This window comes from Balaenoptera physalus (assembly GCF_965194825.1).
Source record: "Balaenoptera physalus genome assembly, chromosome: 2".
Lineage (NCBI taxonomy): Eukaryota > Metazoa > Chordata > Mammalia > Artiodactyla > Balaenopteridae > Balaenoptera > Balaenoptera physalus.
The window spans coordinates 19,082,591-19,098,341 of record NC_138883.1 but is presented as its reverse complement, the minus strand read 5'-3'; positions in this window follow the sequence as shown (position 1 = coordinate 19,098,341).

Below are 15,751 nucleotides of genomic sequence, written 5' to 3'. Positions count from 1 at the left end.
CGAGTTCACCACCTCAGCGTACAGACAACAGAGGTTCCTGTTCAATTCAATCAGAGTGCAAATTCTAATACCTTTGATGTAGTGGTGTCACTGAGGTGGAGACACTCACTGACTAAAATTCCCCAAGGGGATTCAATTAGTCTTCTCACAAAGCCCAAATAAAAGTCAAAAAAGAATTCTCTAATTGTAAATTTAAATCCTACTGACAGGCCCCTCAAATATGAGAGGTCTTGTTTCTTCGGGTTTTAAGAGCATCACAATCTCGCTCAGTCTTCAAGTTCCCATCTCAAAACGTTCAATTGTCTCTTGGAGTTAGTTTTATTTGAATGGACATTTTTATAAGGTGATTACCTAAGGATCTTACTTCTCTCCAGGCCTCACCCTCAGAAACACACACACACAGTACAGATCCCAGACAGCTTGATTTTTCTTAATTCTAACAACTATATTTCAATGGAAAAAAATCTGGCAGAGCAAACTCCACTTTCAAGTGTGAAGAAATACTGCAGTGAAGCCTTATCTTTGATCTTTCTCTCTACAAGTGCTTTTTCTTTTCTTTCTTTATTTTTTTAATGATGATAGTGAAGCCTGAGTAGGAGCACAGATTAATTTTATCATGGAGGAAATTACCTTGATCCAAGGGTAGTGTCCACTATACTATCAGGCCAGTGATCCTAGAAATAAGAAGCCTTCAACAGACTGAATTAAAATGCTTGCATTGGATGGTTTATTAAATCCAATGCTGTGAGAATCTCAAGAAGATGGATGGGGTAAGCTAGCGCACATAAAATACTGTGCAAACACAGAAGCAGGATCATACGAATCCTGGGATACACACTGTTCAGACATCCTTTATCTCTCAGAGTGAGTGTGGAGGATGCTTGGGGCCATTGACATACAGGAGTTCTGTCTGAGGGTTTCAAGCCCCAGTTGGCCTGGTCACAGCTGTAGCTCACCAATTAGCTGTCTGAGCAGCTCTGGATTTTATGTGCTTCTTGGGGAGAGGACACTTGGCACCAGAAGGGGTGTCACCAACGGAAAGCTTAATTAAGACTTCCTGATTATGGTGTGTCACCTGTGCCTCATGTATACTTAGTGTATCAAAAACATTCAATACCTTAGACACCTCACGTATATTTAATGCCTGGTGAACATTTAGTGTCTCTTACATTTAGGGCCTCATGTATATTAAGAGTCTTTAGTATTCCATGCATATTAGGTGTCATTTTGTCCTTTCATCCCTTTCTATGTTCACACATATGCACTACTCAACAATGCTTTATCTGTTCTAACTCATCTTATGAGTTTCATCAGCCCCATCTGTTTTTTGTCCTCAACAGCAAGCTTGAATGTTCTCAAGCAATACAACATATGCACATGATAGATTAAAAATAATATTTATATTTCTAAATTCCAAAATATAAGACAAGGCATCTTCTTTTTCTTAAAAGTACCCTTAAAGTATAAGGGAACCATCTTATACTATAGTCTTATAGCACAGTTCTTTCTTAATTGCTTTCTGTTAGACAACAAAGTATCATTTGGAGAAAAAACATTGCCAGAAAGTATACAAATTATCATTAGCTTGGTAAGTTATGTGATTCATCTGAACAATTCCTACATTTATATTATATATACATGCATACAAATATAAATAGGGAGGTGGATGATTCAGAGCTGCTTTCATATTTAGTAACAATTCTCATGGGAGTGACTTCCATATGAGATGTCAATTTAACCATGCCTTTTTTACAGGCTTTACAAAGTAGTATAATAGAGTTTACATTGTGCAGATCAAAAGTGTACCACCACAGGGTGAACTGGGGAAAAGTCAGAGTACACTGAAAATGAGAATTTGTATAGAGACATTCTCATAGCAACACCATACACAGTTTTAGAAGTGGTGTATTTCAAAAATAGAATAAAATGAAAGAGTGTGTGCTTGGACCTACAGTGATGATGAAGTCAGAAAGTGGTTCTAGTGTTGATGAAGACACAAAGGTCCAGGATTCACATTAAGAAGTTGCAAAAAGTTTTCCATGATCTTAAACAATAGAAAAAAATCTAATTATATAATATGTGGTTTTTTTATATGTTACTGAAGAATAGAGTTAATATAAGTGCACATGTAACTATTTCATCTTCATTCTTGAATATGAAGATGAACATAATCAAGTTGACCAAAAATTCTTCTCTTTTGTACTTCAATAATGAAAATGAGGGATTACTTTGTATTCGAAATCACCTTAAAATCTAACATCAAAGCTATTATAAGTGTAATATGTGATCATTATAGAACTTGAGACTAATACAAAAAAACATGAAAAACTTTTCAAAAAGTGTCCCCACCCATTAGTAATTGTCACTATTTTGTGTTATTTCCCAGAAATTTTTCTGAACATACTTACATTTATATAATTAGTATCAAATGTGTGTATACATATATATATATATATATATATGTGTGTGTGTATTCATTTATTTATGTAGTCACTTTTCAGCATGTAAAACAAATAGTAATTGAGTTCATTTTATGAAAAGACAAGACCTGTATGTCACTACAAAACAGAAACAGGAAAAAGGATTTAATTTGTACTTCAATAGTGTAAAAAATATTGCAAAACTCCATTTAATAATTTAATATTTTCTGAAATGTTTTCTCATGAGTTGGTGTTGAATTTTGTCAAAGTCCTATTTAATGTCTATGAAGATAATTATATTTTTTCTCTGCACATCAATTGATGTTAATTATATTATAAATTTACTAATACTGAAATATTTTTGAATTGATACCGAAGAAAACCAACTTTGCCATTATACATTATTTTATTGTACTATTAGATTCAGATTCTACAAATTACTTATTATGTTGCATTGATATTCATAAGTAAGTCTGGTCTTTAGTTTTCTTTTTAATGTGTTATTTTGATCAGGCTTTGGTTTCAAAGCTATCCTTACTTTATTTTAAAAATTGGGAATTTTTTTTTCCTTCCTTATGACTCTGGAGCTACCTTAAATTATCTAGTTGTTGAAAGTTTGGTAAAATCCCTCTGTGAACCCACCTATACTCATCGTATTTTTATGGCTGTACAGTTCTGTGATAACTTTATCCATTTCTTCCACAGATATTTTTCCTAGAATATTATCCATTTCATGTAGGCTTATATATCTATTTATATACAATTTTATTTTATCTGAAATCTCTCATATACAGAATCTCATATAACCATATCAATTATAAAAGTGAGGATGGGCTGTTTTTCATATTTATATATTAGGAATTTAAATTTTTAGAGAAATTAACATTTTATATATATATATATATATATATATATATATATATATATATATATATATATATATATTAACCTAAATAACCTTAAATAACCTTATAATATAGGTCCATTCAATAACTACCAAATATCTTATTGGGTTGAAAGAAGAAAACTATAGAGCTGTATATTTACTCAGGGATCCTGACATTACCCAGAGGAATACAGAAGAGTTTTAACATTGAAAGTACGACTGCCTTCCCCTAAAACTGTGTTAGAGATGAAAAACAGAATGACAGATACCTTCCATGCCTGGGAAACACTTGTAACTAACATTCGGGTCAGACACCTGAGTCTGTCAGGGAGGCGATGTGACATACATAGGAACATTTTCAGAGTAACCAGCATTGCTATTGCAAAAGTATATCTAGATATAGACAGAAAAGGACAATACATCTAGAGATCAACTTTAAGTAAAGAGGCTTAAATTCAAGGCTGTTATCATAGTTGGCAAAGTCGACTAAATGAAGTCATGTGTTGCCTTTCGTAAAATCTGGAGAAATATTTAAGTTACCTGATTCAAATAAAGCACACAGAAAGCCAGAGGGAGTTAGAAGGATAGGAGTGAGGGAGGGAGAGAGAATGAAGAGAAAAATTCATGAGAATCGCGTAGTTGCTTTCTGGTTTCTCTGGCTGCCTTTGCAAATTCTCCCAACAGAAAGGCAGGATGTTAATCAACATACATAGGGCCACCTTGTGCATGTCCCACAGAGGAGGAATGAGGGGCTCCTCCCTTTATGGCCAGTCGGATGCTGTGGGCTCTGTATGTCCCCCTTTGCCCCTTTATTTACATGGCACAGTCTCTAAATCTAATAGGATGGTTAGAGAGCCGCAAATAAAAGTTGGTTTAAGGAGACAACTTTATTTACTGCATGTTCCACTCTTGCTGGTAATCAAAAGCAGCAATGCCCTGCAAAAGCTCAAGGGACAAGGTCTACAGAAACATCGAGCTCCTAATACCTCTGAAAGGACATGCTCCAGTTAGGATGCATTCCCAGGAAAGCAGCTAACATTTGTGATTCTCACTCTTAGCTATATTTACTTCTTTAAACGTATTGAGTTTTTCATGGAGAACTGAAAAAAACTTCACATGAGAGGAAGAAAGTTACTTCATTACAGCAGTTTTTCGGGCCTGACCAAAAGCTACTTGCTAAGTCACTTGCTCAGACAGCTTTGCTATAAGATACAAAGCTGAGCCCCAAATGAAAAGGTGGCGCCCTCCTGAGATGCGACCCAAGTGAACAGTAAAAAAAGTCATCTTCACTCAGACCTGGACAGTCTCTCCCTCATCTTGCCTCCTTTTCACATGGAAAAAATATGTTGATGATTGCTCCTGGCTGTATTCTTCAAAAAAGGGGGAAGAGTTAAAACCTTATCCTTCAACGCTTCCTTCACCCCAAAGGCATTCATTTATCTTTTTTTTCCCCTTGAACTCTTTTCCTTTGGCATTCTGTTTGGGTCACTCTTTAACCTTTTCCTTGCCATCCATCTGATTTAAACAGTGTTCTAGCATCCCCTACAATCCTTATTTAAGTATGTAAGTGTTCTGTTACATTGATTTTTAGCTTTTTTTAATGGTTTATATTTCATAAGGCATCATTAATACATTATTTGTGGGTATAAAACAACATGGAAAACCTCTGCATCTATTCCTCCCTATACCTTGTGCCAAAGCTAAGAGCCAACAATTGATGGTAATCTGCTATTCACTCAACAAACATTACAACTAAAGACAAAACAATCTTATGAAGGCTGAGTGAGGTTTTTCATGCAAAAATGTAAACCATTATGCTTGCCCTCTAACATAGAGGTCTTGTGAGGAGGATACTTCCAAAACTGTAATATAAGACAGGCTATGGTAAACGTATTTTGAGTCTAATTGGATATAAGTGTATAGGTATTTATAAAGAAGAAATATTAATTTGCTTGGGTAATCAGAGAAAACACACTTAAGAAGTTGGTACAGGCATACCTCGGAGATATTGCTGTTCGGTTTCAGGCAAAGGCCATAAAACGAATGTAGCAATAAAGTCAGTTACACAAAGTTTTTGTTTTCTCAGGGCATATAAAATTTACGTTTACACTATACTGTAGTCTATTAAGTTTGCAATAGCAGTATGTCTTAAAAAATACATACCTTAATTAAAAAATGCTTCATTGCTAAAAAAGTTAACTATCATCTGAGCCTTCAGCAAATCGTGGTAATAACATCCAAGATCACCAATCACAGCTCTCCATAACAAATATAACAATGATGAAAAAGTTTGAAATAGTGCAAGAATTACCAAAATGTGACACAGAGACATGAAGCGAGCAAATGCTGATGTTTTGGTGCTGATCAACATGATTGATTTGGGGTTGCCGCAAACCTTCAATTTGTAAAAAATGCAGCATCTGTGAAGGTAATAAGGCAAAGAGAAATCAAATGCAGTATGCCTATATATTCAGACAGATTCTATAAATCAAGACTGAAAAGAGATTTTCTATATTTTTGAACTGTAAGCTGCCTAAATGGAACAAATATTGATTGAACCAGGCACTATGCTAGGTACACGATACACGTTTTGGTTAAATGTCATTATCAACCCTGTGAAGTAGCAAAACTGATTTTATGTTAGATGAAGACGAAGCAAAGGGGATACATGACATATAAAGTGTCAATTCCTAATAACCAATGGAATTGTTATTTGAAGGTAGGTCAGTATTATTCACTATCTTTTTATTAAATGACATCATGATATTTGGTTTTCCTCATCAAGGCCTTCGGAACTGAAGTCACATGTATGCTTAGGAAAAGGACCTGATGGGCAAAATAAAATCCATGAAGGGCAATAGGCTAATGGATTATATTTTGAAAAAATAATATAGCTATTTTTCACATTTTACTCTGATATTAAGCGACTTTATCGAGCAGGACTGCTATCACCCTCTGAATTAGGAACACATCACTCGATTTTCGAGGGCAAGCTGCACAGTTGCTCCAGGAGAGCAAGGATTCTGACAGTGATTCTTTTAGCCTTGTCTGTCTTTTTCTGAAGTGTGCATTTCCTGTTTTCACAGAAAAAGAGGCTATTTCCTCTTTTTATCCATTTATTTGTCATCAGTTCTATTTAAGGTTAATTTACCTTAAGAGCCAAGGAATCTTATATTCTGTAAGAAAGAGAGCTAATCTACAATAATAGAAAAGGATTCCACATAGTTTTGCTATTTTCAAAAAGAAACCAGCAAAAGCAAAGCTTTCCCCACGTCAGTTTCACGAAGAAAAAAAACTAGAAAAATAGAAGCTATTATATAAAATGTTCAAGGGAATGTTCATAACTTGCTGTTTGTGCTATTGTTGTATCAATGATTAAGGATGTCAAATGTAAACTAATGAAGTCCAATTTTTCATATCTATTTTTGAATTATTTGTAGAGTATGCGTAAAAGAGCATTTTTTTCTTTTCTTTTTGCTAGCAATGTATCGGCCCCAGAATGAATGGATTTCTGCCCAGACACAAGTGGGTCATTCAGCTGGTCAACAAGGATGCTTCTTGTGAGAGCAGATTTTTTATGGGGACAGCTGTCTAGCAGGAAGTATATTGCCATGTGTTCTTTTTGAATTTAGCAAAAGGCTGTCAAATATTCCTGGTAATGACCCACTTAATTTTATAGTCAGTACTTTTACATAAAAGTGTATTAATAATAATAAATCTGGATCTGGAATCAAGGTTACTATAAGTTGGTTGCAGACAAGACCAAAGGATAAATATATACTATGTAATAAATGACAGCATTTATGTATTCAAGTGACCTGACTTCTATTCACTTTAAAGAAACAAGTAACATTGAATGTAACCTCATTTCCTAGACTCTCAGAATCCCGACCTGAAAAATGTACACTTTACAACCATCCCATGGAAGAAATGTTTTCTGCTGTTAAAAGGCAGATGGAGTAATAGAGTAATTTTTATTGAGCTTGGCTGTGGAACCTTACAAGAATCAGCTTTTCCTAAGCTACTATGGGAATATTTTACTCTATTTCCACTTTCTTTGGGGTGTAAGCATTGACCTTGAAAAACATATGAAGCACTTTACTGTGGTCACTCCAATGAGCAATGGCCATTTGGGGGAATGGACCCATCTGTTGTTTACGGGGGTGTCTAGTTCTTTGGAGAATCTAAGGTGATGACTTTCATAATATGGGTACTAGTCTTCATATTATCCTAACATAACTGATATGAACAGCAAACACTAGCATATCATTGATTTGGATTTATTGGACTTCATAAAGTGAAGTAACAGTATCATCTACCTTGAAGGAGAAACCAGATTCTTAATTTGCCATTTATTGTCATTCAAGAGTTTATGCAGCTACTCATTTGAGAAACAGTGCCTGGGCATGCTCCTATCCCAGTGCGGTCACAGAACCACGCTTATACCATGCAACACATCAGCTCATTGTCCTGACTTTGATTCAAGTCTTGATCCTTGGACACTTAAAATTCTGTTAATCATGAAGATGAGATTTAACAATGTTAGAGGCTTGTGATAATATGGGCTCTGATTCTTATATCTTGTGGTCAATTCTCATGTTCTAAAAGATTATCCCAGGGAGCAGCAGTAGTGAAAAAGTACATCAGTTGATGTTGCTTATTAGCCAAACATTGACCACATACATCACCGTCTTTCTGCTATTTCTACTTCTACCCGATCAAGTCCATGAGTCCTTTATTTCCTGGCTAATTCCATACAGTGATAGAACTTAATGCCTGAACAATGCTGATACAATTGGAAGGGAATTGTAGCTTTCCGCTACAGAGGGATCCATGCTTTAGGCCAAGGACCCATGATAAGGACAGATACCATGAGTGCTTTGATGAGACACAGGTCTGGTGGACCGACTTGAGCATACTCTTCATAGGGGACCATCCATCCCAATTTGCCTGGCATTTTCTGTTTTAGCACTGGAAACACACTCATAGTTCCAGGCAAACAAAGATGGTTGGTTCACTCTAGTTCTGAATCTGGTCTATTCAATTTCAAAGACATTTCATTTAGCTTCTAAAATGTACAAGATAGAAAGCCATCAGATTCTACTAGGATTGCTGGGTCTATGAAATATTGTCCCTTGGTTTCAGTGAAAGCCCTTTCCAGTTGAAATGGGTCTGGCTTATGTCTTCCAGAACAAGACTAAATGGATAAGATGTTTTGCTAACAGAGTTTCCTACTAATGAGTGAGATAAATAGAGATATAGCTAGCCAATAAGTCAAACAATAGAATGTTTGCTATGGAGTAAAATCATGCAAATATAATGATGACAAATAATGCTAGTCTCAAGAAGACTTCTTAGTAACTAGCGATTTTATCAGGGAACAGTATTATATTGACATATGACCGATTAGATACTAATTCAAATTGCATGATTGGATGGTTGTGATTGGCTGGTTTGATGATAGCCATGATCCTTGCATGACTCAAATTTTCTTGATCTCATGACATATCTTCTATCAATCAGCTAAAAATGGTTTCATCTGTTTAATTTTGACCATCTCTTTTTAAGGCTTTGAATAAATCATGAAATGTAAGATACTTTCACTGATTTTCTACTCACTCATCATAGCCCGGAGAACTCTCCTGGTCTCCACCAGATTTATTTACTATGTAATTTACTCTGGTCCTAAGAGGGTCTTCTTATTTTTTATTTTCTTGTTTGCTTGCTTATTTTTAATCTCAGGCAGATACATTATCTTGACTTTTTAGAGTAAAAAAGCATCTGATTTTTCTTAATGTTTTTACAGTTTTGAACTTTTTTGTTAAACCATTGTATTTTCTGTTCTAACTTCCCTTTATACCCATATACAGAATTATAACTTCAAAATGAAATGTGCTCAAGAAAGGCTTACAGATGAGTTCATCATTACTTTGCTGAATCCATATAAATTATTAAACATATCTTGGTGATATAAAATAAGAGATTAAAGATGATTTTGGTCTTTTTGAGAGGTAGCAAAATGTAATGCAATGAAAGGTAGGAAATATGTTTTCTTCTTCCAGAGTATATTATTACAAGGTATAGTACTTTACTATTTCTCATCTGTTGAGAATTCTCTACTTCTCTTTTTTATCTAAATAATAAAATAAAACAAATAGTATTTTAATATTAAATTCATGAACATTGAGGATTTGATGGAAGCAAGGATTACTGTTTTTAGAGAAGCTACATGTCATAACATAATAGTTAGAAACACACATTCTGATGTCAGATTGTCTGGGTTTAAAACAGTAATTCTGCTACTTACCAGCTCTATGGACTTTGGCAAAATGTTCAACCTCATTGTGCCTTAATTTCTAATCTCACAAATTAGTGTACTAAGAGTACCTACTTCATAGGGCTGTTATGAGAATTTAGCAAGTTAATATATGTAAAATACTTAGCATAGCACAAGCAGAAGAAGAACTATATGTGTCAGTTACTGTATCTGTCATTTTGACTTACACCTCCCTTTCTACAGCTGTGTGCTGATAGGTAACAGGGAATATGTATGCCAGGAGTACATTCATCTCCCTACCTTTCTACATCCTTCACTATAGTTTAAGGAAATGTAGTAAGCAAAGCTGCGTATAAAAAAACCTTTAAAAGATAAAAGTGAACATCTTACTATTTAATTATTTAGGAGCTGTTTTTCAGTTACAGATATTAAAGTAATTAATTTGTTTTATTCCCTAGGGCCCAAACATGGTCTTTAATATAATAAGAAAGGGAGAATTATATCCAGTTGCTATCTGTTGGTCAACAATTTGGTAAGCAGTGACTCAAGGAACAGACTGATTCTAAAGTAAAAGGAATTTGTCAACAGATGTGTGTATGTGTGTGTGTGCATTTAACATTCTCCTATTCTCAAGACTGAAGAACATGTATGCCCTGTATGCCATTTGATTGGTTTTTTGCTTGCTGGTCATCATGTCTAAGTATACAAATAAATTCTTAACAGCTTTCATTTAATTTTTACTAATGCCAGTTTTTTTTTCATCTGTAAAACTGAGATAATGCCTATTTCATAAAACTAATGAAAGAACTGAAAGGGATAATAAATATGAAACAACTTGGACAGAGACTGGCCTAAGAATGTTTGATACTGACTTTCCTCACCTATCTCCCAGTACAAGTTCAGTGCCTTTGGTTTACTGACTTGGGAACTGACTAGAGTATTTTAGAGTCCACTGTGATCTCCAGGACCTTATAAACTTTCCCTATTTTCTTCGCACAAACATGGGAGTTTGGTTTTAGACCACACTCAACTTTGAATTCTCCCCAGGGTTACCTTGAAAAAGACTTCACCCTGAACTTGCCTCAAAATTTACTTCCATTTTCTGTTTGTACCACTCCCTACTTTCCATTTTCCTTCTTTTCTAAAATACTTGCAGTAAGGATGGTTCTTACTGTTAGAACCAAAATTCTTAGATTTTCCTAAAAGTCACACCTGGGTAAATCCACATATGAGGAATTGGAATCCAGACATAAGAACTGGACAAAAGGAGATCCAGCATTTGTAGAAGGATTAATCTATTACAAATCCCAGTAGGACATAGATATGGGAGCCTTTAATTTCAGATCAATTAAATGCACACACACATCCACACTTTCTATTAATGTTATCTATGCCATAAAATTAATATAAAATGAAGCTTTCATTCCTGCAGTGTTCAATTTTCTGTTCATACATGAATTTGTAGAAGGAAAATCATATAAAAAAACTAATAGCCATCTAGAATTCATCTTACAGAAAACTTAATCACAAAGTAAGATATTTGTGTATCTTTGGTAGATATATCAGAAGCAAAGGATCTTTTTGTAAAAGAAACATACTAAATCCCTGCTGCTCCTGAGAGACCATCTCTTTTGCTAGCCATTTCTATCCACTAAGAGAATTTTTGTGAACTTAAAGAGTGTTTTAAGAGTAAAAAATAGCCTTTTACAGACACTCACACTTCAAGTTAACTGAAATATTATGTCACCTAGAAAACAAACTCTGAATGGGGACACTTGGACTTTGTTGCAAGTTCATGTTTTGATTGCTTGAACATTTCCAAGCAGTTGAGTCAATGTTCCACAGCAGCATTTGTTCTGGACACCCTGGTTTCCTTCAAGTCCAACTCAAAAGATACACCCTACTTACATTTAAATCTTAAGCTAAAAGATACATATACCCTGCTTAATGTTGTTTGCATAAACGACATTCCAAATCTACTTTGTTCTGATGATGGTTTGGTATGTGCTAAGAACATGGCTGAAAGTTAATTCAACAATGCAGTGGTGAGCTGGACTCGACTTCAGTATAGAGACAGGGTGAAACGTGGTCTCTTTCCACTTGCCAACAGTCACATTCAATCAGAGTTTCATTGTCACTGCTTCACCCCAGGAACAAAGGTAAACCAAAAATACATGGAGGGGAAGAAGGAGGAGAAAAAAGGGGAGGGGTTGGCTGTGGGGGAAGAGAAGGAGAAGGGCAAAATGAAACACAAGCCAAAAAACTCCTTTTCTGGTGTAGTAGTTGACAATCTAAAAGTTATGTGTATGACATTTTTTAATTAAACAGCAACTGTGCTTCTCCCCTTTTTTTGCTTGCCCCACTCATGTTTCCTTTGAAAAAGATTTCAGGAGTTGTAACACCATGAAACCATTTCTTGAGGGTCAGTTGAGAGTCTCAGTTCACTAACTGAAAGTGTACATACTCTTCCACATATTGAGAAGGTTCATTTTCCATTTTCTTCTTTATGCATTATTTAAGATCTGTGAAAAGGTATGAAGGGATAAAAACCCTTTAGTTTTCTGTCCAAAAGATCCCGATTTTATCTTCTCTATAAACTTCACGGGAAAAGTAAAAAAATTCGGTAGAAGTTGCAGTCATATTTTTGCATCAAAGAATTCCTTGCTCTGCCTTGAGTCTCAGAAATGACTTAAGAAATTCTTAAAATCAGTATATTTGAATGATCTCATTCCCTACCAAAGACAATGAACAAACAAGAGAAGACATAAGAATTGAACTAAGTTCATGAGACCATGAACACGGCCACATACACATTAATTTCATTTCTAATTAGCTCACCCGCTCTGAGTTGAAACTTAAACTATTTGTTCTGCTTATTTAGTTTCAAAGATGGGATTTCAGTTGTTTTGATATTCATAAAATAAAGTATAAGCTATGGAGTTTTTAGCATGGCTTTGTTTTGGGCCTAGCACAGTAAAAACAAATCTATTACCTGATTATATTCTCAGTAATCTATACCTATAATCTATTTGGAAAAATAAGATTAACAAACACAGGACAAGTAGAGAAAAATGAGCATCTGCTAAGTAATGTTGGTTAAAAGGATGTTATGAGTTTACTGATGGGAGAGATCAATGTGTTTTAATATAGTGGGGAAAAAAAAGAAAAGGAGAAATGTCCTTGAAATGAACTAGATTATGAGCAGAGCCTGACATAAAACACAAGGTCAGATGTTGATCTGATTGAGTAGAAAAGGAAGCATGCTGGGGAAAGATCATGATTATTCAGATAGAGCATGCTCCAATTATAGGAAACTTTCCCTTTAATGGTACCCCAAAAGTTAGAGGGTATATTTGTGGAGAAAAATAAACTACTTTTCCTTTTGGGTTACATAAGCAGACATGGGCTGGATTTTTCCAAACAGAACCTAAAGAACTGAAAATTTTAGTGGAGAAAATAAACCTGCTCGGCACTTGTGAAATAAGTTATACTGAATCTCCTGCAGTAGAAAGATAGACAGATGATAATCATTTGTGCATGATCCCAGTATCCAAGACAAAATTCACTCTTTCCAAATTCTCAAAAGAAAGCAAATGAGAAAATGAATTAGCATGACATCATTGTATAGTCAATATCTTAAACTAGAATCCACTGTAACAGATTTAAAAATCAACTATTTGCAAAGTTTGCTGTCTTTTACTACTATTACTAACAAAGTAATCAGAGCACACCTCGCACCTCTCTTTGGCATGTAGTGTGCACAACACTGCAGCTGAGAACCACATTCTTTGTGCTAATGCCATGTGTCACCTTTTTGTGCAGCTGTAAAGGTCATGAGGTGGTTGGAATGAGAAGAATTTCATCACTGTGACGTTCCTTTGCCAGTCAGAGGCAGACTGCACTCTACACACAACTACACACACAAAATCCCTTTCAGTCCCAAGTAACTAAGAGAAGATGTGGGAAAACATCTTCATGGGAAAAAGAAAAAAAAAAAAAGAACTGTGTAGAAGTTGCAGTCATATTTTAAAATTTTGAATCTTAAAATAAGATAAAATTATTTTATCAAAGGGCAGAGCCTTCCTAGGAATACATTTTGAAAGTAGCTATTTCTTCCCACAAATTAAGAAAAAAAGTGGTGGGAATGGGTAGTATAAACAAATACTCCCAACACAGTGTATTAAGATTAGAAACTTTGTGATTCGCTGGTAAATCAAAGGGATTGAGACAAAAGAATTCAGTAACTTGGATTGACACGGACCAGCAAAAAAGGCTTTTTTGGCTATCCCCACAGAAAATGGATAGATTGTGAGATTTTTTTAATCTGAAGAAAGACAGCTAAATTGTAGAGAGGGTCTTTAGAACCTTGCTACTCAAAGTGGAGCCCACAGACAAGCAGTAACAGCATTAGCTGGGAGCTTGTTAGAAAGTCAGGCTGCCAGGCGTCTCTCTAGAGCTTCTGAATTTGAATCTGCATCTTCAAAAGATGCCTCAGGTCAGTTATAAAGTTTAAGTATCACTATTTTAGAAGACTGGGAGAGCTGAGAAGTGTGATTATGGGACAGATGGTTAATGAGAACAGAAATCCTTCACAGTGAAAGAAGAGTTCTGAAAATTAAGTGGAATCTTCAGGACTGTCCATGGGAACATGCCAGAACCCTCCAAGGGGGCTCCCAGAAGCTACTGTTAGAGTGAGTGAGAAGGAAATGTAGGCAAGCTTCAAAGATCACTGGGAAACCAAGCAAAGCACAGACTAATTCTACCTACCACCAATCAGATGCCCAGAAGAGGTACTGATAGTATCAATGCTGGCAGTTCCAGAGAATTTCTTGTGGTAAAAACTTAAGCAGACATGAAGAGTTTTAGACAAAATTTCGGAGACCCTGTAACCATGTTATTCAACAAATTGTTTTTTATTTAACAAATTGCTTTTAAGTCCATACTATGTGCTGGGCATTATGGTAGTTGTACTTGTTAAGCAAGACCAAATCTCCACCCTCGGGGCATTTAAAAGGCATTTGGTTTTAGGTCAGGGAAGTAATCAAAATCACAACATGGAATAGTCACAGCATGGAACAGAAATCCTATACAGACTTCTAGGCACATGGCAAAGAGGGTTTGCAAATCCCTTAGGGACAGACATTTTTGAAAGAACAAGGCCACACCTGTGCTATATAAATTGTAATTGTGCCTGTGTGTGGGCTTGTGTATACTTGTATTCAGTTTGCCCAAACTGATTTTAGTCCTATCATCATTATTTTTAGTTGTCTCCAAATCCTTAGGTCAGAAATCAAACCCAACCCCTAAACTTTGGGAACTGCCAAGAGTGGCCCCAGCAGCCATAGTTCTAATCTACTCTTCCTACACATTTGATTGGACCAAAAGTGAAATCTTTACTCAAACTGGTCCTATAGGATTCTCTATCCCAGAGATTTGACCTTGGGAAAAAGAGGCTGCTGCAAGAGTAGCCAGACCTTGGAGACACTGTAAACTTGAAGACCATTGGGTGGCATCTTCCACCATATGTTTGGAGGAGAAGAGACTGGACTGCAGAAAGAGAAAAGTAAAGCAGAGAGCAGAAAGGAGCAGACATTAGAAGTCATGTGGCCTTTCCAATCCTGCTTCAATTCTTTCTTCAAGTTTGGCTTTACTTCATGCTTCTGGATTCCAAAAGAGAAACTTGTCTTATGACGAATTTCCTCACTTAAACTGTTTAAATTAATTCCTTAAATTAGTATTCATTAGCTTTGATTTTACTTGCAACAAAAGGCACCTTAACAAAGATACCCACTGACTATGCTGGTATGATGTAGACATCAGGAGGCTGGACCACTTGCTAGAAAACCAGTACCGACACCTGGTTATATTCAAGCAGCCTTCCTCTTTAAAGGTGTATCTGTTATTAACTTTGAATATATCAGGTTGTAAAATTTTACAACCAGTGATCATACTTGGTGGTGCCTTTATGGCTACATCTCAACTCATTTGCAATTGGTCAGAACAATGAAACCAAGTTCCTTTAATGTTGTTCGTGGATGATACAGGTGCAGAGTTTCACAAATGTCACTTCGCACAACAACTTGAGGGGTTCTGTAAGAAGTCCAGAATCTCAAGCCTCATTCCAGTTATATTGAATCACTATTTGGAAATGCATATTTTTAACATGTC